We start from the raw sequence: 25,120 nt of genomic DNA on the forward strand, positions 1-25,120 counted from the left end.
CTTCTTTCTAGAAATGAGGAACTGAGGCACAGAGAAAGTGTATCAGTTGTCTCAGATACAAAACTACAAACCTTGTCAAGGCAATTAGGACCCAAACTCGGTGGTCTTAAATGCTAACTACATTTCTTGTTACTCAAAAGTGTTTGTTGAAGAATGAATGACATAGAGTGGATGAAAGAGAGAGTATTACCTACATTTGCAACTCTCTTCTAAATAACAAGGAAGCATAAATCTGCATTATACATACGACTGACATGTAATTCTAACTAAACTCAAAACCATACAGTCACTAAACCTTTCCAATCCAGCATGTTCAGTTTTGCAGTTGTTTGGCTTAAAATTCTAAATTACAGATCAGATTCATGAAATTCTGATTTACATTTACCTTAAATTTTAACTTGAAACCCAAATGCATGCATCTGCACTGGGAATCCCACGAGGGAGATGGTGGCTACATGAGGCAGGCACAGACAATTTATGTGCTCACTGCAGTGGGTTGAAACCATTGGCGGGTACTGGCTGAGGGAATCATACTTAATATTTAAATATTAATATTTATTAATGTAAAGCACTTAATACTTTAGCTACAAAAGCTACTTTTTTTCCGTGCAGTATGTGTAGAAAGTCAGAGGAAAAAAGTGTAAGTGGAAAAGCATGAGGCTATTTTCAGAAATTGCAAATGTCTTTGTTGCCTGTGGTAAACACTACTGATGAGAGGGATGCCCTGTTGAAGAGACTAAATTCTGCCTAGAAAGTTACAGGTGACTGTGGAAGTGAAGCTCCTCCTTCTGGCCCTGGAAAAAAATCATTTACACTGAGAAGGTGTTGGGATTGCGGGGAGCTATGACTTCACCCGAAATGCTTAACTGAAGATCAGCAGTCTGGTAACAAGGGTTATGAACGTAAAACCCAGGAGAATTTAACCAGAAAGCATGGATTAAGAGAATTAATGAATAAAAAGACCCAATGTCAGCTGCAAAGTGAGAGAACATTCATAGCAAATTAATGGTTTGACAATGTTCCAAGCAAAAAGGCAATGTTTTAAGATTAGCATAAAGTTTAAAAATTTGTAAGGAGTCTATTCTGAAGCAGTGTGGAATATTTTCTCTGAAACTTCCAGTAATAGAGCCTCTGTGCCTTCATGTACATGAAGGATTAAATCAAATGGACTTTCAGAGATGATTTCCTTATTGCGCAGGGAAAGAAACTTGGTCAGTGTGGGGTAAGGGAAGCAGTCACTCCAACAACTGCAAATGCCACAGGCAGAAATCTCTGCCAAGGCTCAGTCCTCCAAAGCAAATGAAAGCACTAAAGAGCAAGCAGAGGTGAAGGGGAATACAAAGAAAGAAAGGGAGAGAGGCAGATGAATGGAGGAAAAGAAAAGAAATAAACTAAAATTAGAAAATCACAAATAAAATTCAGTAAGTTAGTAGCCTGAAAAGTGCAAAAATTACAGGAGGTTGATTGTGAGGCTGAAGACAAGGAAGCCCCCAAGGGCAAGGACTGATAACGGAAGGCAAACAAGAGGAGGAGCCAGGATGAGCCTGCCACAGGGGCTTGAGGAAGACACCAGCTGGGGAGAGACAACAACAGCTGTCAGAAAGTTGAGGCATTTTGAAGTTGAAACAGATACATACTAGGAAGAAAAATAGGAAATCCCAAGGCATTCCGAAGTTGGAGCAATGAAAAACCAGGAAGATCCTGTAAAAGTTACATCCAATTGGAAAATAACTTTTAAAGCGGTTTTGAAACAAGCATCAGACAATTAAATAGCAATCAAAGAGCTAAGAAACATATCCAGATTTTCTTTATCCAGTCATCAAAAATATGGAACACTTCACAAATTTGCATGTCATCCTTGTTCCGGGCCCATGTTCTGTGTCATTCCAATTTTGGTATATGTGCTGCTAAAGTGGGAAATGAAAGATTTTTAAAATCCTGTTTCAATTCTAACAGACATATCTGAACATGTATTTTTCATCAGTGTCAAGAATTACACAATATAAATAACTCCCCTGACTTCAAAAAAAAAAAAAAAGAGCTAAGAAAATGGTTTTAGCTCAGTATTATGTAGTGACAAATGAATAACACAAATCAGAGGAGAAAGACGAAAATTGGCCAGGCAGGGTGGCTTATGCCTGTAATCCCAGCACTTCAAGAAGCCAAGGCAGGAGGATCACCTGAGCCCAGGAGTTCAAGACCAGCCTGGGCAACATAGTAAGACCGTGTCTCTACAAAAAATTACAAAAAAAATCCGGGCATAGTGGTGTATGCCTGTGGTCCTGGCTACTTGGGAGGCTGAGGTGGGAGGATTGCTTGAGCCTGGGAAGTCAAGGTTACAGTGAGCCATGATGGAGCCACTGCACTCCAGCCTGGGCAAAAGAACAAGATCCTGTCTCAAAAACAGAAAGAAGAAAATTATTAAAAACCGAATCTTTAAGTTATGAAAGGACAAAGTCAAGCTTTTGAGCAAACGTTTTTATATTTCAAAAATAAATTCATTTTCTTGTTGACTTCTACCTTTCACTGTTGGTTACAAAACAAGTAATGAATTATAACAATTCATGAATATTGTAACTATTTATGGAAAATGTTTTCCCTAGCTGTACTTTTAATTAAAAGTAAATATTTTTTGCATAATTTTAATGAAAAACATATGCTTTTTCAAACAGAAGCATATGCACACCCACACACACATACACACATACACACACAAACACATGCACATACATTGGGCTGTTTTTGACGTGGAGTCAAATTTTTGGTTTAAGTACCTGTCCATTTATCAGAAATCTCCATTAACTTGACTGCATAAACCACATCCCAAAATGAATACTGTAGGATTTCACCATCACGTTCTTTAAAATAAAGACCGAAATTAAAGATGGTTCTAAAGTTATCTTAATGCAAATTATTTTTATGCCGTATTTCCAGTCTTTTTCAGCTTTCTAGCTCTCACTTAACACAATTTTAGTGACTTACCTTGCTTGTATTTGAAATCATTCAGCTTATTTTTATGAAAATAACTCTTTTTTGACAATCCTAATTGGATTGATGCAATATTTAATTAAACTATGTAAATATAATAATTGATATACCTGAAATGAATGGGCTGAAAAAGCAAAAATCAATTTTGAAGAGAATAATACTCAGCCTGTGGGAACAAATATTTATAAGCTTCTTAGAGAGTAAACAACCAGCTGCCTGCATTATCAAGCTTTGGGCAGCAGTTAGTAAGTTTCACAGCTGAATAGGAGTGTTAATTAATCCTGCAAAAAGCTAAGTGGGTTTTAAAAAGATAAGTTTCTTGGTCATAATGGTCAGTTGTAGGTATCTGACAATTGCTGATTATGTAGTTTGTAAATGTTTACAGCTCACATGTGAAGTAACTTCATCTGTTCTTCCCTCTTAGTTCTATTATACACAGTTGAAGAGGAAAACATTTTAAAGTAAAAAATAAAAATAGAAACAAACAATTCACATCCCAAATTTGCCACTTAAAAGCTATGTGATTTTGAGAAATTTCTTAACCTCTCTACATTTCAGATTCACATCTATAAAATGGAAATAAAAATGTAGAGCTCAGGTTGTTGCTCAGGTAAATGAGAAAGTGTAAGCAATGCATTTAGCATAATGCCATATAAAAAGTAGGTTTAAAATAGGATAACTCTAACTATACTCTCAATCTTCCCTATAATCTTTTCTTTTTTCAGAATAACTTTGGCTTCTATATTTTTTACATATCCATTGTATTTGCAAAGATCTAAGATGTGTTTTTTTAATTCTTCATGCTCCTTTTCCAGGGAATCTCTTTCTAGCAACGTTTTCTTGGTTTGTTAGCTTCTCCCTCTCTGTCCACCTACAACAAAGAGCTTGCTAGTCCAATTCTTCTCCATGTACTTTATCAAATCATGTCATCTCCCATCAGTTAATTAGGGAAATTAATCTGAAGTCTTTTTCAGATATATATGTCACTGAAGTGGGTTATCCAAAACCCCGTCAACATACAGAATTGAGGAGCAATCTGATACCCTGTGTGTTTTAGGAAAATTCAACAGCTTAGTGGAGTGCAAGCGTAAGATACTATGTTTGAGATATTTAGAATGAGTGCAAAAGCAGAGTTGCGAGAGGGAGAGAGAGAAGGAAGTTTCTGTGCTCTTCAGATACATTGTTGAGTCATTACCATAGAAAAGAGAACTGATTATCTTAAAGGCACTTGCTTGCAGGATGCATCACCTAAACAATACTATTTAAGTTCTAACTTTACACAGTCTTCTGCTTTAAAAGGTGTATTAGACATGCTGATCACATCCTATACCTATAAAATGTAGCCTTATTTCTGCTGTAATATCATGGCCAGAGATCTAGAATAATTTTAAGTACAGTAAATATAGTAGACAAGTAACAAAGATGTCCTTCACTCTAGAAATAGTAAAACTAAAAGTGTTGTAATCCAGGTCTACAAAAATCAGAAAAGAAGTAGACAGTTGGGAATACTGAATGTTTTTCCACATCCCAGAGCTCTCAAAATACAGCATTTTCACCGTTAAAACCTTGAAAGAGGTTATTTCAAGGTAAATAAAACAATTCCACTGTACTTTGAAAGTAAATTTATGGAAAGTATTGTCTTGAGAAGTAATGAGTGGTACAAACTGAAAATATAAATTGCATTCTCATGTCTATCGGCAGGACTACATGAATAAATATTTTTTTAGTGTGTTCTCTCCTCCTCCCCATCACACTTTCTCTCTCTCCTTTCCTTGTCTCTGCCTCCCTCTTACATTATATTTCTGTAGTCAATAACGTGTGATAAAAACCAATCATTAAATTTTTATTGAATCATAAATAACCTGGAACTTGAATGTAGAAAAACATAATAATAATCCTCAATAGAGAAAAAAAGACTTTGATGGAAAGGTGGAAAGACTGAACAACTTTTCAAATTTTGATATGTTCTCTCAATACGTAGGAACATCACGCTATAATTAAGAGACTTAAGTCAGTTGTGATACTTATTAGATGTATGATTTTATCAACCTTATTTTACTTCTCTTTGAAATGGCAAAAAAAATCTTTCTTACCTTTCTCTTGTGTGAAAGAAAATGAGATAAGATCAACTCTGCAACATGTTTGCTACAATGCGTGGTACAGAGAAAGCCTTTCATAAATGGTAAGTGACGTGTGTGTTTGTGTGTGTGTGTGTGTGTGTGTGTGTGTGTGTGTATGAAAAGCAAAATTAAGCTGAGTGCATGCTTGACAAGCCAACTGATTTGGGGTTTTCATAAATGACAGCAACTACATACTTTACCATAATTAGTAATCTCAAAACTGTTTAATCATTTGTTCAGGGGGAAGCCACTGAACAATTACAGAGCACTTGGTGAAACACCACAAAATATTTGTGTATGAAACAGGTAACATATATATATATGTATTTATATATAAAATAAATCAAATACCTCTAGTCATTATATACTAGCATAAAAAGTAATAATAGCAAGACCCCAAGAGCTAAACCATATTTATGATACAAAACAGTAAATTTCCAATAATTCTCAATTTTATTACACTTCTAGAGCTTTTCCTGAAGTAGAAAGTGGATATCATTTTCTGTAATATTTATGGTTATAGTTAAAAGTGCAGAGCCCTTTGTGAAGTTTTGTGGACAATAAAACAAAAAAAGTTTCATTAATGCCTTGGAAAGCTTACAATCTCTTTAGGAAGTAAGAGGTTAAGCCCTAGCAACAATCAATAAATAGATTCAGAAGAGTATATAATTAATCAGTATAAATTATTTAATAAACATGACATGCCACTGATAAACTGCTATCTTGTCTGTTATTTTTTTAATGTGTTAATTCCCCCTAGTAAGTATGCTGGATTTGAATCAGATTTACTTTCCTTGCAGGTAACAGGACCAAAGCTGATGTATTGGCTGAATTGAATGATTGACCAAGGGTCAACACTATGATTTGTTCTAATTATACCCATTGGATCCAGAATACATATTTTACATAATTCTCAAGCATTATTGACAACACATTGAGTAAACACATGGGACGAAAACCCTTGTTTATTTGTAATGACTATCGTGTTACGGTACAAGGAACTCATGTTTATTAATTAGAAGTGCATGGCAAAATCACTAGGACCACTTTCTCAAAGGCTTAAACACCAAGGAGCCTGATTCAGCAACCCCACATGAAAAACACTGCTATTAAGAATACATAATCAGTACATAATCTCTCAGGTCAAGGGTTCCACAAAAATGTGTCCTGCAGAAAAATAATGCAACCTTTTCTCTCATTCTGAAATTCTAAGAAGCAGTGTAGTATAGGGTAAAGAAAATAATATTTGAGACAGAAAACCTGGGTTTTAATACCTGCTCTGCTTCTGGAGACTACTGGCTTCCTTGACCTTCAAATAACAATAATTTTTAGCTTGTAGGTTTCTCCTGAATATCTAATAAGTTAATATGTATTAAATTATACATGGTAAAACACAACACACACATATATATATAAACAATATTAATCTTAAATTGATATTTAATTTTTTCAGTGGTTCTAGCATAGAATGTGTATGGATAAGGGGTGAGAAGGGAGGTCAGACTTTCATTCAGAACCTTTGAATTATTCTAACTTGTGTCCAAAAGAGTGATTTATTTTATCTTAGTAAACAGTATCTATTCTCTCACACACACTCACAAGAAATACATGTAATTTGAAAAAAAAAAATGAGAGGACACACACATTAACTAGGTATGATCTACACATATTTTCTATCTTATTCTATTCTATCACCTTATTCTTAAAATAAACATTGTTATCCAACAAAATGATTCCGTGAGCCGTCAATAGACTGAATCCTACAGTTTACAAAGCATGGCTCTGTGAGGTATTCATATGGACAGAAGACAGGGAAATATTGGGTAGAAGAGGATGGTTCCCTAGTAAGGCCCACCCTCAAACCTGGAAAGCCAGAGCCCTAAATGAGAACAGGCATTCCTGTTTTCATGCCCAAATTAGCCTTTTGGTTCGCCATGCCCCCTATCATGTACCCATATAAACCCCAAACCCCAAGCTCCACAAGCAGACAAGGGAACAGACAGAAGAGCAAAAGAACAGCAGAATGGTGGAGCAGAGGGACGAGAAGGAACATCTGGGTGCCAAGAGGAGTTCGGCTGAGGACGTTCAGAGAGGAGATCGGCCACTGGATGTCCAAACTCCAGAGGAAGATCATCTTTCCACTCCATGCCCCTTCCAGCTCCTCATCCATCCCACTGAGAGCCGCCTCCACCACTCAATAAAATCCTTGCATTCATCCTTCAAGTCTGTGTGTGACCTGATTCTTCCTGGATGCCAGACAGGGACATGAGTACCAAGAGAGCACTGAGCTGTTTAGCACTTAAGCCATCCACGGATGGCAAGGCTAAAAGAGTGCACTGTAACACATGCCCAGTAGGGCTTCAGGAGTCTCAGACTCCCACCCCTGGACACTGCCATGGAGCCAGAGCCCAGGGGCACTCACCCCAGCTCCTGCACCTGCCCGTCTGCGTGCTCCGCTTCCCATAAGGGGTTTGAGTGTGCCTGGCAGAACAGAAGAGCCACACACACGTCCTGTGAGGGGGGTAAGGGAACTCTCCTGTTTCAGTATGATTTGATGGACAGTGAATTGAAAATGGCCTTGAAAACCAATTCTTCAAAGTCTTAACTTTTAGGCCTCTATGCATGTGTTTTGACATTGTCTTCCTTGGTAAAGAGATTACAGAGGAACTCATCAATACCTTTTCAATAAGATAATTGTTGTAAGTCATTTACATAGTCAGCATCAAGTGTTGGGAGTAAGTATAGCTCAATTGGCCTGTTCATACAAGATAGAAAGGAAGAGGCAGAATGTTTAAGGTCTAGGGCGTTTTTGAGTGAATTCTTATTCTGAGAAGATCCTGATCAGCTAAGAAACAGCTCAGGAGAGAGTGTAATGAGATCATGAACAAAGTGCCAAAGAATAATGTGAAGGTAGTGATGACTTAATAAAACTAGACTTGAATTCAGAAAATCAGTGTTCTTGCCAAGTTCCTGCCATGAACCGCTGAGGTATTGGCTCCTCTGATTTTCCAATTGCTCAGAATTGTATTATATCATGGTTTCCTGGAGTTTTCAAATGGTGAAGGACCTTAGAAATCATCATCTCTGACACTGTGCCCATTGAAAAATGTGAAAGACCATGTGGTACTGCATGCTATTAGTTTTATCTCTTTTTGCTTCAAATTGTAGTATAAATATTGCCTTATATTAGAAGTTTCCTTTCTCCCTGAGTCTTTTCTTTTCTCCATTATCAACAGCTTTTGATTAAGTGTAGACAATGGAAAGAAACATGGGCTTTGGAGGCCAAAATAACTCAGTTAAGACCTTGAATTAATTGGTGCTGCTTCCATCAACTTTAGCAAGTTACTTAACTTTCTTAATCTTTGTGTCTTTTATAAGTAAAACAGGATAAATAGTTTCTCACAGGACCTATGTAACTATTAATAAGCAAATATGTTTTAATTTCATAGTATTTCCTGGTATTATAGTGGGCTTACTATAAATAAAGATCCTTTCCCTTATTTATTAATTTATATATTACAATGAAGAATCTAAACACTTAGAGAATTCCCTACTTAATAAATATCGTTAAGAAGAAAAATCTGTATCTAGGATATGTAAACCAAAATGTATCTGAGACAGGTCTCAATCAATTTAATAGTTTACTTTACCAAGGTTAAGGACATGCCTAGGAGAAAAAAAATACACGGAATCACAGAAACAGTCTGTGGTCTGTGCCTTTCTCCAAAGATGACTTTGATGGTTTTAATATTTAAACAGGAAAAGTGGGCTAGAGGGGAAAGATGGAGGGTATGGCAATCCACATGTTACAAGACAAAAGGAATAGGTAGGGGAATAATTAATTATGTTTTCATCTGGTGCTTAGTAAATCAGCACTTTACATAAGATAAGTGAACACAGAGTAGCTATCTGTATAGATACTTTACCTTTTATCTGTAGCTATCTGCTTAGGAACAAAAGGAAAGGCAGTTTCTTGCATGACTCAGTTTCCAGCTTAATTTTTTCCGTTTGGCCTAGTGAATTGGGGACTGAAGTTTTCATTTCCCTTTCACAGATAAAAGTACAGATACTCAATTTTCCAACTTGACCTTCTTAAAAAGCAGACGTTTATATAGCCCAACAATCAATTATGGAGGAGTAGGGGAGATGGAGAATCATTTTGGGAGTGGCCATAATGGCAGCAATCCACTCCTGTCTCCACAGGAACAATGGCCCAAGTGCTAGTATTTGAGATCTAACAAATAAGAGGAAGTTGTAAGTGAAATAGTGACACCACTCTGCGTGATGTTTGAGAAATGCAATATTTTAATTTTCGGGAAAAAACAGAGAAATTCAAATGAGGTCTATTATTCAGTCATTTATTTTAAAAGCTCTTTGTCCCCTATAATTTGGGAACTTATTTTACTGAATTAAATATACTTATGTGGAGTCCTGATAAAAAAGCAAATTCGAGGAAGGGGATCCAGGTATGGGAGGGCCCCAGGTGGGGAGAACAATGAACAATTGTGAATTTCTCTTCAGGCCCTGCCTCTCTGCAGAAAGCCCTGTCTCTGCTGTGCTGCCCGCTGCATCCTTACAATGTGTTTTCAAACCTTCTCTGATAAATTTGCCTTTCTTTATCTATGACTGTCTTACTAAATACCTTTACCATCCGCAACACCATTGCTAGCTAGTTGCTATCCACCCCATTTTCGTGGTTCCCACGGGGGCTCTCTTTTTAAGGGCAACCCTCCCTCCTCTCTCTCTTTCCCAGCTTGGGACCCTCAGTGGGCTGTGTCTAAGCATGAAAATAACTGAAGGTCTCTAGCCAGGAGTGCACTCTGGTGAGACTGAAAGGTATCTACGTGGAAGCGTTTGACTGCTGCTGCCCAATCAGGTGAGAGTTCAGAGTTTGCTTTCCCTTTCAGTCTTTCAGTGGATGACCTCTTGTATCCCTGTAGTGATTGACAGCAACTGGCCAGGGCCGGTCCCTGGTGTAGCCTGAAGGCCATGAAGTGAAGAGGTTTGGCTCCCTTGCCTGGAAGGGAGAAAGGCCCGCTCCCATCCTTTCTGGTCCAAGGTCCCCAATTCCTCTGGGTGTCTCAATTGGCACATGTGCTTTAGGGAACTCAGACCCCCTCTTTCTCATTACAAAATCTCCTGTGAAGACAGCCAGGCCTCCTGCAGACATTCTCAAATCAGGTGATCTCAAGCAGCCTCAGCGGTGAGTCTCCCCATTCCCATCTCCTCACCTGGGCTGACACTGGGCTGAGTTCTCCCTCTACTCTTTTTCTTCATAACTGGGCTGATCACCCATCATAAGGGCCCTGCACTGAGGGGTTCTTTCTAATATTTGGGCCACCCTGTTAGAAAGTGCACCCAAGTCCCTCAGCGGACATGAGTGGAACCGTAGTCCTCAGTGGGATGCCCTGAGAGAATCTGCAGCTGGTGCCCCAGCAGACATTAGCCCCCAGTGGCTTGTCATTTTCCAGTCACATCATGGGACAAACCTGTTCTATTCCTTCAGACTCCCCTCTGGGTTGCATCCTAAAACACTCAAACAAATATAACCCTCAGACTCTCAAAAAGAAATGTCTAATTTTTTGTGTGTAATATAGCATGGCCCCTATACAGAAAATCCTCAAATTAGCCTCCTCACTCTTTTATAGCCAAGAGAAGAATAAGGAGGATTAGGGCTAAAGAGAAAGAAAAACTCAGGGACAAGAGGCAGACTCAACTGTTGGCTAATTTACAAGCCTCCAGCCCCATCTAGGTTGCCCTAAGACACTCCTCCAGGTAACTGCCATTAGTGCAAAAGGCCAGGCCACTGAAAGGCAAACTATGCCAGCAAAATAAGAGGGAAAAATCACCACATGGCTTACCTCCTCTGCCACAGGCTCCACCGCTGGAGACAGGGCCGCCCTGAGGGCTGAAAGGCCCCCGGGACAGAATCTCAGTCCCTGATGGCAATAAGCTGAAGAGTACTCACTGCTCCAGCTGGCTTCCAAAGCAAATATCATAGTTAACAAACCAAAGCCAAGGGCAGTTCTGGAAGCAAGTAAAATTATACATGTTCCTTTTGAGTTCAGAAGCTGCCTGTTATGAAGATGCCTCCTCTACCCCTTTGTGGAAATACCTTTTGCTTATATGATAAAAACCTGGAAAACTGCTCTCTGGACTGCAACAGGCTTTTAGACTGAGTCACTGTTGGAATTGAGTACATTAAAAGAAATAGATTAAATTAAAAGAACGATGCATAATAATAACTTGGCTAGTCAGAAAATTCTCTTCATCAGTTAAAAATTTTTTTGCAAGCTTGAAAATGCTCTAAACTTTGACTGGAAATAAGAAACAACCGTCACTTTGTGCTGTAGGTCAGTTGCTAAGGACTTGGCCTCTCACAATGACATCTGGGTTCAATTTCTGGCTTTGAAAGTGAGTCCTTTGTGGTTTAACAGTTGTGGTACTTTTGCCACGTATTAATTATTTTCTTCTCCATGGACAGCTTCCGATTTCCTGTCCTGAAATTCTCTTTTCTCTGAGTTACCTTTGGGGCAATTCTAGATCTTAAATTGCTTACCATCTCTTTAGAGACAACTTGCGTGTTTGTGTTTAAGTTATTCCCTTAGTTAAGGCTTATTCGTTTCACGTAGGAGATTACTATTAGTAAAATATTCAAAAGCCATAAATATTGGTCATTTGTATGGATTAAAATCTGGTAATAAAAGATTTTAAATGAATTTTTCTTTTGAGAGCTCTGTAGTGAGAATTCAACTTAATTAAAGCTGGTATTTGGATTGTGTGTGTACAGATATTGTTTTTAAAGCCCCTTCTCTCCCTTTAGAAACTTCTTAGTTGATAGAATTTTGTCTAGATTCTCTTTCTGTCTTTCTGTGCATTTATATGTGTTGTGTATAATGTTTTTATAAAAGAGCTCTAATTAATTGGCTTCAAGAAAAATAAGCACTTAAACATATTGCCAGAAAAACAGAAACTTTAATGCCTTTTAGGTCATATGACTCTGTTTAACCCTCTTAAAAATTAAGACAGTTTGAAGCTTATTGGTAAAGTAAAATAAAAATGACTTCAAAGGTCACACATTTGAACTGAATTAGACAGGTCAGATACTGTTTGCCAGATGCTTTAACGCCATAACTTGCTTCTATTACTTTTAATAATTGTTTGACTTATTTGTATTACAGTCATTAGATTATAGTTAAAGACCTGGGGACATACGGAGTTAGCCTGGTCCCCTGGCTGGGCTGGGAAGAATTAGACATTATCTGCAGCTCATCTCACACATGATTAAAATTACTCACCACGTTTTTCACCAAAAATAAACATTGCTGAGTTAACATTGTAACATACTTGAGACTACTGGAGAAACAGTGTACATACAAGGTGTAGAGGGAAAGTAGAATGTGTTTTTCCTAGGAGTTACAGAAGGTATGGGATTCTTTTTAAGGGAATCTAATCTTGTCTAACTCAGAGGGTTTTAAGGATTGACCTAACCTAAAAGAGTAATGGGATAAAACTAAAGGCTTAAGCAAGTTGAAAAGGGTTTGTGAAGCATTAATCTCATAAAATGTTCTGAGTATGAGCAAGTTGGCTAAGATTTAAAGGGGATTATTGAGTTTTCTGTAGGATGAACATTGAAATAAAAGCACACTAATGCAGGGCCAGAATCTAGGCTTATGTGTCTAAACAACAGGGTTTTCTTAGAGAATTAGTCCCCTGTTTAACAGAAAACTGTAAATGGTTATAAGAGGTTTATGGAAATTTTACCATATAGTGAAGCTCATAAAGCTTGGACAGATTGAATTAAATTTTAATAACAGGATGGAGGGGCCAAGATGGCTGATTAGAAGCAGCTGGGGTCATGGTTTTCACAGAGAGGAGTAAAAATTGCGAGTGAATTCAGCACTTTCAACTGAAATATCCGGGTTCTCCCACTGGGACTGACTAGGTGGACAGCTCGACCCATGGAGAATAAGGAAAAGCAGGGTGGGATGATGGCCAACCAGGCATCCGCATGGAGCCAAAGGAACACCCACTACAAGCCAAAGGAAGCGGTGACTGATTGTGTGACCCCCACCTGGGAAACTAGCTTCTCCGACAGATCTTTACAACCTGCGTATCAGGAGATCCCCTCATGAGCCCATGCCACCAGGGCCCTGAGGACAATACACAGAGCTGTGTGGAGTCTTGGCAGCACAGCTGCAAAGGCACACAGCTGCAAAGGCACACAGAGAGACCCGGGAGTTTTACATACTCCAGCCCAGGGAATCCTGGCAAAGCAGGAGATCCATTTGTACTTTCCCCTAGGAAGGGGGTTGAATCTAGGAAGCCAAGTAGCGTCATTCTGCAGGCCCCATTTCTGGCACCTCACAAGTTAATACCCACTCACTTGGAATTCCAGCCAGCCAGCTGCAAAAGGCTGAAGACTGCCTGGGACAGGACTGAGTTCTAGGAGGTGGGACAGCTGCCATCTCTGCGTTCGGTCGACTCAGCTGTTCTAGCCTGCTTGCTCTGGAGAATCCAGGCAGTCCGGACAAAGAAGAGTCTCCCACAACACAGCACAGCTGCTGTACAAGATTGTGACTAGACTGCTTCTTTAAATGGGACCCTAATCCATTCCTCTTCACTAGATGGGGCCTTCCTGTGGGAATTTCAGCAACTCCAGTCAGGGTTATATGGACAGAACTCCGATCTCTCCCTGGGCTGAAGCCCCTGGCAGGGAGAAGCAGATGCCATCTCCGCAGTTCATTCGACTCAGCCATTCCAGCGTGTTGGCTCTGGAGAGTCCAGGCAGTTGGGACGAGGAGGGGTCCCCCTAAATGCAGAACAGCTTCTCTACCAAAAAGCAGCTAGACTGCTTCTTTCAGTGGGTCCCTGATCTCATTCCTCCTGACTGGGTGAGATCTCCCAACGGGGGTCTACAGACACCTGCCAGAGGATGTTTGGGCTGGCCACAGGTCATTACCCCCTTGGGATGGAGCTTCCAGAGGAAGAAGCAGGCTTCCATCTTTGCTGTTTTGCAGTCTTCACTGTTGATACCTCCAGTCATGGAAAAACCCAAGGCAAGTAGGGTCTGGAGCGGACTCCCAGCAAACTGCAGCCGCCCTACAGAAGAGTGGCCTGACTGTTGAAAGAAGAACAAATAGAAACAAACAAAAACGTCAGCAAAAAGGCCCCACAAAAACACTATTTAAAGGTTAGCAGCCTCAAAGATCAAAGGTAAATAAGCTCACAAAGATGAGAAAGAATCAATGCAAAAATGCTGAAAACTCATAAGGCCAGAGTGCCTCTTCTCTTCCATATGACTGCAGCACCTCTCCAGCAAGGGCACAGAACTGGACTGAGGCTGAAATGGCTGAATTTATAGGACTATGCTTGAGAAGCTGGGTAATAATGAACTTCGCTGAGCTAAAGGATCATGTTGTAACCCAATGCAAAGAAGCTAAGAATTATGATATAACAATACAGGAGCTGATATCCAGAATAGACAGTTCAGAGAGAAACAAAATTGACCTGATGGAGCTAAAAAACACAACACAAGAACTTCACAATGCAATCACAAGTATCAATAGCAGAGTATGCCAAACAAAGGAAAGAATCTCACAGCTTGAAGACTATTTTTCTGAAATAAGACAGGCAGACAAGAATAGAGAAAAAAAAAAGAAGTAATGAATAAAACCTCTAAGAAATATGAGATTATGTAAAAAGAGCAAACCTGTGATTGACTGAGGTACCTGAAAGTGACAGGGAGAATGGAATAAAGTTGGAAAACATACTTCAGGATATGAGTCAGGAGAACTTCCCCAACCTAACAAGACAGGCCAACATTCAAATTCAGAAAAATCCAGAGAAACCCAGTAAGACTTTCTGTGAGCAGATCAACCCAAAATAACATAAGCATCAGATTCTCCAAGGATGAAATGATGGGAAAACTTTTAAGGGTAGCCAGAGAGAAAGGCCAGATCACCTACAAAAAGAAGCCCATCAGACTAACAGCAGACGTCTCAGTGGAAACCCTATGAGCCAGAAGAGATCCGGGGCCAATATTCAACATTCTTAAAGAAAATAATTTCAAACCATAATTTCATATCCAGCCAAACTAAGCTTCATAAGCAAAGGAGAAATATGATCCGTTTCAGACAAGCAAATGCTGAGGGAATTCATCACCCCTTTTCCCCAAATTTAGTGCTTCCCTGCAAGAGCTCCTGAAGGAAGCACTAAATATGGAAAGAAAAAAAAAGTTACCAGTCACTACAAAGAGATACTGGACTACACAGAACTATGAAGTAACCACATAAACTAGTCTGCAAGATACCAGCTAGTATCATGATGACAGGATCAAATTCGCACATAACAATACTAACCTTAAATGTAAATGGGCTAAATGCTCCAATTAAAATACACAGAATGGCAAGCTGGATAAAGAGCCAAGACCCATTGGTATACTGTCTTCAAGAGACCCATATCATGTGCAAAGACACACACAGGCTCAAAATTAAAAAAAAAAAAATGGAGGAAACTTTACCAAGCAAATGGAAAACAGAAAAAAGCAGTGGTCACAATTCTAGTTTCTGACAAAACAATTTTAAACCAACAAAGATAAAAAAATCCAATGAAGGGCATACATAATGATAAAGGGTTCAATTTGACAAGAAGAATTAAATATCTTAAATACTTATAATATACATTTATATTAATGATTTTTAATTTATTATATAAATTAAATAATAATTAATATTTTATAATATTATAATAGAAATATAATATTATATACCAATACAGGAGCACCCAGATTCATAAAGCAAGTTCTTAGAGAACTATAAAGAGACTTAGACTCCCACACAAGAATAGTGGATAGTGGGAAACTGTAACACTCTACTGACAATATTAGACAGATCATTGAGACAGAAAATTAACAAGGATATTCAGGATCCTTGTTAATTCAGTGAACTCAGTTGGGATCCAGCAGACTTGGTAGATATATACAGAAGTTTTCACTCAAAAAATTAAAAAAGTATACATTCTACTCATCACTACATGGAACTTACTCTAAAACTGATCACATAATTGGAAGTAAAACACTCCTCAGCAAATGCAAAAGAACTGAAATCGTAACAGTCTCTCAGATTACAGCACAATTAAATTAAAACTCAAGATTAAGAAATTCACTCAGAACCACAAAACTACATGGAAATTGAACAACCTGCTCCTGAATGACGCCTGGGTGAATAATGAAATTAAGGCAGAAATCAAGAAGTTCTTTGAAACTAATGAGAAGAGACAACATACCAGGATCTCTGGGATGCAGCTAAAGCAGTGTTAGAAGGGAAATTTATAGCACTAAATGTTCACATCAAAAAGCTGGAAAAATCTCAAATTAACAACCTAGCCTAACAACTAAAATAATTAGAGAACCAAGAACAAACAAACTCCAAAGCTAGCAGAAGACAAAATTAACCAAGATCAGAGCAGAACTGAAGAAAAAAGAGGCATAAAAACTCTTTCAAGAAAATCAATGAATCCAGGATCTGTTTTGTTTGAAAAAATTAATAAGATAGATAAACTGGAAGTTAGACTAATAAAGAATAAAAGAGAGAAAATTCAGATAAACACAAATAAAAATGACAAGAGGGATATTACCACTGACCTCACAGGAATGCAACCATCAGAGAATATTAGAAACACCTTTGTGTACATAAAGCAGAAGAAATGGATAAATTCTTGGACACACACACCCTCCAAAGACTGAACCAGGAAGAACTTGAACCCCTGAATAGACCAATAATGAGTTCTAAAATTTAGGCAGTAATAAATAGCCTATCAACAACAACAACAAAAAGCCATGACCAGACAGATTCACAGCTGAGGTACAAAGAAGAGCTGGTACCATTCTAGTGAAACTATTCCAAATAACTGAAAGGGAGGGATTCATCTCTAACTCATTCTATGAGGCCAGAATCCTCCTGATACCAAAACCTGGCAGTGATAAAACCAAAAACAAAATTTCAAGACAATATACCTGATCAATGTCAATGCAAAAATCCTCAATAAAATACTGGCAAACCAAATCCAGCAGCAAATCAAAAAGCTTATTTACCACAATCAAGCTGGCTTCATCCCTTGGATGCAAGGGTGGTTTAACAAACACAATTCAATAAATGTAATTCATCACATAAACAGAACTAAAGACAAAATCCATATGATTATCTCAATAGTCACATTAAAGGCCTTCAATAAAATTCAGCATTCCTCTATATTTAAAAACCTCTCAATAAACTATGTATTGACAGAACATATTTCAAAATAATAAGAGCCATATATGCCAAACCACAGCCAATATCATACTGAATGGGCAAAAGCTGTGAGCATTCCCCTTGAAAACCAGCACAGGGCAAGGATTCCCTGTTTCACCACTCTTATTCAACATAATATTGGAAGTTCTAGCCAGGCAAGAGAAAGAAATGAAAGTTATTCAAATAGAAAGTGAGGAAGTCAAACTATCTTTGTTTGCTGATTACATGATCCTATATCTTGAAAACTCATCATCTGAACCCAAAAACTTTTCAAGCTGATAAGCAACTTCAGCAAAATCTCAGGATGTAAAATAATCGTGCAAAAATAGCTAGCATACCTATACACCCACAACAGGCAAGCAGAGAGCCAAATCATGAATAAACTCCCATTCACAATTACTACACAAAGCATAAAATACCTGGGAATATAGCAAGGTAAGTTAAGGACCTCTTCAAGGAGAGCTACAAACCACTGTTCAAGGATATCAGGGAGGACACAACAAATGGAAAAGCATTCCATGCTCATGGATAGGAAGAATCAATATTGTGAAAATGGCCACACTGCCCAAAGTAATTTATGGATTCAGTGTTATTCCCATTAAACTACCATTGATATTTTTCATATAATTAGAATAAAGTATTTTAAAATTCATATGGAATCACAAAAGAGCCCGTATAGTGAAGACAATCCTAAGCAAAAAGAACAAAGCTGGAGGCATCATGCTGCCTGACCTCAAACCATACTACAAAGCTATGGTAACCAAAACAGCATGGTACTGGTAAAAACAAAACAAAACAAACAAACAAACAAAACACATAAACCAATCGACTAGAGTAGAAAACTCAGAAATAACAACATACACCTACAACCATCTGGTCTTTGACAAGCTGGACAAAAGAAAGCAATGGGGAAAGGATTCCCTATTTAATAAATGGTGCTGGGAGAACTGGCTAGCCTTTTGCAGAAAATTGAAACTGGACCCCTTTCTTAGACCTTATAAAAATAAACTCAAGACAGATTAAAGACATAAATGTAAATACTTAACTTTAAAACCCTGGAAGAAAACCTAGGCAATACTATTCAGGACACAGTCATGAGCAAAGATTTTATGACGGAAACACCAAAAGCAATTGCAACAAAAGCAAAAATTGACAAATGGGATTTAATTAAACCTAAGAGGTCTGCAAAGCAGAAGAAACTATAATCAGCATGAACAGACAACCTACAGAATGGGAGCAATCTATCCATCTGACAAAGGTCTAACATCTGAGTCCACAAGGAACTTAAACAAATTTAGAAGAAAAAACGAACAAAGAACCAGATTAAAAAGTGAGAAAAGGACATGAACAGACACTTTTCAAAAGAAGACATACATGGGGCCAACAAACATATGAAAAAAAGCTCAACATTACTGATGATTAAAAAATGCAAATCAAAACCACAATGAGATACCATCTCTCACCACTCAGAATAAAAGTCAAAAAACAGCAGATACTGGTGAGGTTCTGGAAAAAAAAATGCTTTTACACTGTTGGTAGGAGTGTAAATTAGCTCAACCATTGTGGAAGACAGTGTGTTGATTCCTCAAAGACCTGGAGGCAGAAATACGATTAGACCCTGAAATCCCACTGGGTGTGTACTCAAAGAAATATAAATTATTTTATTACGAAGATACATGCATGCATATGTTCACTGAAGTACTAATCACAATAGCACAATAGTAAAGACTTGGAATCAACCTAAATGTTCATCAGTGATAAACTGGATAAAGAAATATGGTACATATACTAAATGGAATACTATGCAGCCATTAAAAGGAACAAGATCATGTTCTTTGCAGGCACATGAATGGAGTTGGAAGCTGTTATCTTCAGGAAACTAATGCAGAAACACAAAACCAAACACTGAATGTTCTCACTTATAAGTAGGAGCTGAATGATGAGAACACATTGTCACATCTGGGAAAACAACACACACTACGGCCTGTGGAGGGGGTTAGGGTTGAGAGGGAGAGTATCAGGAAGAACAGCTAATAGATGATGATCTTAATACCTTTTTGATAGGATGATCTGTATAGCAAACCACCATGGCACACGTTTACCTATGTAACCAACCTGCACACCCTGCTCATGTACCCTTGAATTTAAAATAAAGGTTGCAGAGTGGGGGAGAGGGGGGGAAGATTGGATATATTTGTTTATTAGGTTTTATTAAGAATTCGATTTAACATTAATAATACTCTAATATAAAGGTGAAATTCAGTTGTTTCTTTTAAATAAGATTTTCATGTAATATTAAAAAATAATACTTTTTTGTTTTTTACTTTTTGGTAAATAACAGAAAAAGGAGAGGAGAGGAGACAGACTCAGTTAGCCTCATGCTGTCTTTACTACATCTTGTTAGGAAAGCTTGGTCTCCCCTCTATTAGCTAGTAAAGATTTTTGTATTTTAAAAATTTTGGAGTTATTATTTTGGCTAAACAAATGACTTATAGTGATTCTGTACTAATCTCCTTTTCTGAGCAACTCTCTTCCAAATCCTGTTGAATAAACGGAACACATGGCACATCCTCCCTCCAAAAGAAAAATTAATACTCCTTTGTATTACTTAAGGGACCAAATACCATTCTCCCAAAAGTCCCTGTGATTAAGTTGGTTATAATTGAAAGGGAATTATTTGGGACAGTCTTTCTAACATTGGTCTCCTATTTTAAAAAATGTTTTCTTAGGGTATTAATGTGATCTTAATAAAATTGCAAGAAGTTTTACTTTTAATGATTCTTTTAAAAAACTTCTCAGAGGCCAGGCATGGTGGCTCACGCCTGTCATCCCAGCTCTTGGGAGGTCGAGGTGGGCACATGACATGAGGCCAGGAGTTCAAGACCAGCATGCACAACATGGTGAAACCCTATCACTACTAAAAATACAAAAATTAGATGGATGGTTGCATACCTCCATAATCCCAGCTACTCAGAAGGCTGAGGCAGGAGAATCACTTGAATCTGGGAGGTGGAGGTTGCAGGGAGCTGAGTTTGCATCATTGTAATCCAGCTTGGGCAACAGAGCAAAACTCTGTCTCAAAAACAAATACCAACAGCAACAAACTTCTCAGTATCATATCTCAGAAATTTAACTATTTGCAGTGTCTCACTGCTTCCTGCTTTTTCTTCCCTGTAGCAGGCCTGAGATAACAACTCTCCCTTTCAGTTTTTGTCAGCTCCTATAACTTTTTCTTCTGGTTCTAATTGTTACTATGGCACAATGCTAAAATGTTTCACCTTGAAGGTCAAAAAATTAAGCAATGTTTTCCTCTAACATAACTTAATTTTGTGTCCTTGACTTTTCTTAATATGTCTAAATTCTCATTGTAAAACAAACAGAAAACTAACAAAAAAACCTTCTCATGCTGTTCTTAAGAGTCATGTATTCCCCTCCTATACTCATAACCTCAAACACAGTCTTACAATATTTTATCTTCCAGAATTCAGCATTTTCACCTTCAAATGATGCTATTAACACAATATCAGTCTCTCCCTAATGATGTCTACTACATTTACAAGTCTCCCCTGGATTCAGCTGGATATCAGTTTCACTTGATATGCACCCGCTCTCTAATGAGTCCCTTTCTCCAGCAAGATCCAATATCCTAGGCCCCATAGTGTGAGACAATGACTACAGGGTCTCCTGACAGACCAACAAGCACAGGTAGGGTCAATTCTATGTCACAGACCAGCAGGAAGTAGTTGGAAGATGAGACCTGTGCCCCAATACCAAAGATTTGCCATTGTTCTATATAAGGGTACTGCGGAGTCCTTACGAGAAAGCAACAATGAGGAAGGGGCTCCAGGATGAGGAGGATCCCAAGTGGGGAGAAAAATGAACAATTGTTCTGAGAGACAGCTAATCACAAACAACCTGGGGGCACAATGACCTCATTCCATGGTGGCTCCAGCAGCAAGACCTTGTTCTTCATGTAGTTCCCTCCAGCATGAGACTATAAAATTTCCCTCCAGCCCCTGCCTCTTTGTAGACAGGCCTGTCTCTGCTGTTCTGTCCATTGATCTTTGCAACATATTTTCATACCATCTCTAATAAATTCACCTTTCTTTACTAATGACTATCTTGGTAAATACATTGACCACCCATGACACCAACCTCAGTTGCTACCTGTGACAACTTGGAGTTATGGTATGTTTCTTGTAAACACATGCTTTTCTAAAATGTTCAAGAGTTCTTCAAATGTATTGAACTCATTTATCTAAAGCTTATCCATGTCAATCTTGCTCATTCATGCACTCAATGAATGAAGAGAGTGAGAAGAAAAATTAGCAGATGTCCTATACCTAATAGTCTTTTAGTTATACTCTATGGCTCATAACATATTAGTATAAATATAGTTTTTTAACAAGCACTAAATTGGGAGTCAAATGAGTTGATTCTAACCTAAGGTCTATGACTAACTAGCTGAAGAACTTGAACGTGTACATTCAGTTATGCTCTCAAGTTTCATTTACTTTGTTTGTTAAAAAATGTCAAACAAACACAAAGCATGGACATTTCTAAAAGTGCACCGCAGGGACTTTCTGCATAAGAATGACTTGTAGTTTTTACTTGTTAATAAACAAGATTCCCACATGCACTCCAACCCAGGTATAATGTCCTAGCTGATAGTGACAAATCACAGATTTCAGTCATAGTAAGAAACTATGGAGTGTATGCTTTCACAGGTGATTAAATATTGAGAGGTCATTTTAAGAGACTTGATATGCCAAATATATTAAATGTTACTGTAAATTGAATATTCAATTTTGCTGCTTTACCCAGTGTAAGAGTGGACAGTCATACACACACACTACACACACACACACACACACATATAAATCTATAAGTCTATATATAATATGTAAGATTTTTATATTTTATATAAATATATTTATATTTTATATATAAAATATATGATTATATATAAAATGTTTTAAATATAAAAATCTTATATATATTATAAATATATCTTTATATACTGTGTGTAAAAGTCACTCACCAGAAGAAAAGTTGATAATTTGTTGGTATGGGTCTCCATTCTAGCACGAAAAATGCCTGTATCTTGGGGGCTAAGGAAAACAAAACAATAATTCTTCATTGTATGAAGCCTTCTAAAAGAATCCAAGTTCTTAAATAATCTCAGTAATCCTCTACTTATGCAGTCCTCTCTCCTTGAGTGTGATTTGCTTCTAACAAATAGAATGTGGCAAAAACAATAGAATGTCACTTTCAAGATTAGATCTATGACTTCCTCCTTTTTTGAACTCATTCCTTTGCCATCTTACACTATCTTGTTCTCTCTTCCTCCTCTCTCTCCCCACATCCCCTTCACTCTCTCCGTCTCTCATCTTCATGCTTGCTTGCTTTGATGAAGCAAGCTGCCATGTTTTAGCTACCCAATGGGGAAGCCACATGTGACAAGAAACTGAGGACAGCCTGAGACTCTAATTCTGACAGCCGGCAAGGAAAGCAAACATGTCAAATACCTTGTGAATTAAGTTGGAGGTGGATCTTCACCCACTGGAACTTGCAGAATGACTGCAGCCCCAGCTGACACCTTGATTGCAACCTTATGGGAGACACAGAGTCAGACAACCCAAAGAAGACAAGCCAGGATCCCTAACCCAGAAAACCTGTAAGATAATTAATGCTGTTTTGAGAAGATACATATGTTAGAATTTAGAATGCAGCAATAGATAACCAATTTATTCCTTTTGCTCTATTGACTTTTGATGGTTAAGACTATATTGCTTTTTGAATTCTGTATTATGACTTTTCTTCTTTATCTTAAAGGTCTGCAAATTTAGACCAGTTACGACTTGAATTTTCATTTTTACGTATATTTTACTATCTTATGCAGCCATTGTACCCAAACCCTTAAATATTTGCTGAATCAAAGTTTAAACTGCAATTTTCAGTTTGAAGGCCTAAATGTGTATGAAATATAACAAAGGCAATTGTACTTATGAGTTCTAAGAGAAAATAAAAGACAAAGCACCTATCAGGTTAACAATTGCATTAATCATATTCAAATTATCATGTCAAATGATAAAAAAAGCTTTAAAATTTTGCCTTAGGCTCTTTATAGTCCTGCCTCAGATCAGGCTTTTGACAGGTTATTTTTATATACCCTATGTTTAATTTACTTTTTCTAATGTCTGTAAAAGTTGCAGGTCTCTGGAGGTATTATAATTGAATTATCCATTAAAATCTGCTTGAAATAATTACTATTGATTAGGAAAGAAGCCTGATAAGGTTTTAATGCTTTAATCCAATTGATAAATGTAATATGACCAAGGGATCAGGCTAAGTGGAAGTGACTGTATTATGTGTCTTAATACTGATAAATGCTTCTGTCTATTATTTAAAGATGCTGAATAGGAGCTTCCTGAGAAGGAAGGGAACCCTTCCAATTAGCTCATTCTGAAAAGATCAGAACTTAAGAGTCAGCATGTTTATCTTTTAGGCCTGAATGACAATTAGCCAAATGTCACAATATAATTGTAGCCCTGGCTAATCTACTAACTGACAGTTGCCTCAGGATATAATTTTGGTATGTAGAATTGCAACTTATCAACAGCTGAGTAACATTTCCTGTCAAGGGCTAAGAACTATATTAAAAAAAGAAATAGAGAAACAAATATGTAAGATAAAGATCTGAGCTTTCCAGTATGAGGAAATAGTGGAGTTATCCTAGGCTTGTGATATCTTCTCACTCAATAAGGAATCTGCCTCTTACTGCATATACAAAAAACAACAGCTGATATTAAGCAACCAGCTTGTGTAAAAGACTACTGGAAATACCTAACTATTAATGTATTACTTAGAAGCTGATGGCTAAATCAAAAGCAGTTTAATCTTCAAGGAAGAAGCAAGTCCAAAGTGGAATTGCAAACTAGGAACACGCTATTGTCAACTGGAAGCAAACCAGGAGCATGTATGTTTTGCAAAGTAATAGCATAAAATTGCCTGGGGGGAGAAAGAAATTTCAATCAAGTTGCATTTAGAATGCCATTTGCAATTAGTATGGAGAATCTTTCATATGGAGTTCATAATAATATGTATAGAACATATTTCAGTCTCTGAAGAATTGAGAAATATGTTTTATTATTTGACCCCTGATAATAACACTGTGAGCAAAGTAAGAGAGAACCTAGAAAGTGTATCATTATTTAAGAACGAAAGAAAAAATAGAAGTTATGAGATTTATTAAAAAGGACACCAGAAAATGTGAGCACCACTGGTTATAACTAACCTAACTCTAATCTTTTCTGTAAATTTAAAATTTGCTTCAATTCATTGTGTTGGAAACATACATTGTGTATGTCAGTGTATGAGTATACAGACATATTTGCGTCCAGTAATTTTGAAACAAGGAGGGAGGTAAAGATAGGTGCCTATGTTGATGGCATAGGCATCCTTTTTGGAGAGAGGTAAAGATAGTTGCCTACCTTGATGGCATTTCCTTAAGCAGACTTGAATTTCTATCTGGGGAATGATGCAAGTCAGTATAGCTTTTCCCCCTGCAACCTTCGTACTCTTTATTTGAAATCATTGTGAAAAAGAGTTACTTTAAGCCAGCTATAAAACTATTTATCTCACCCATAAAAAATGCTTTTTTTATTTTAACTCCAAGAAATTTCATAAGTACTAACATCCTAAAGCAACCCTTTTATAGAA

At 37.5% G+C, this 25,120-nt stretch overlaps 1 pseudogene; it reads right to left on the reverse strand.

The window, feature by feature from the left end:
- Positions 1–1,821: 1,821 nt before the first annotated feature.
- On the reverse strand, positions 1,822–1,916 carry LOC115933607 (uncharacterized; annotated as a pseudogene).
- Positions 1,917–25,120: the final 23,204 nt, after the last annotated feature.

This window comes from Gorilla gorilla, chromosome 12 (assembly GCF_029281585.2).
Source record: "Gorilla gorilla gorilla isolate KB3781 chromosome 12, NHGRI_mGorGor1-v2.1_pri, whole genome shotgun sequence".
Classification (NCBI taxonomy): Eukaryota; Metazoa; Chordata; class Mammalia; order Primates; family Hominidae; genus Gorilla; species Gorilla gorilla.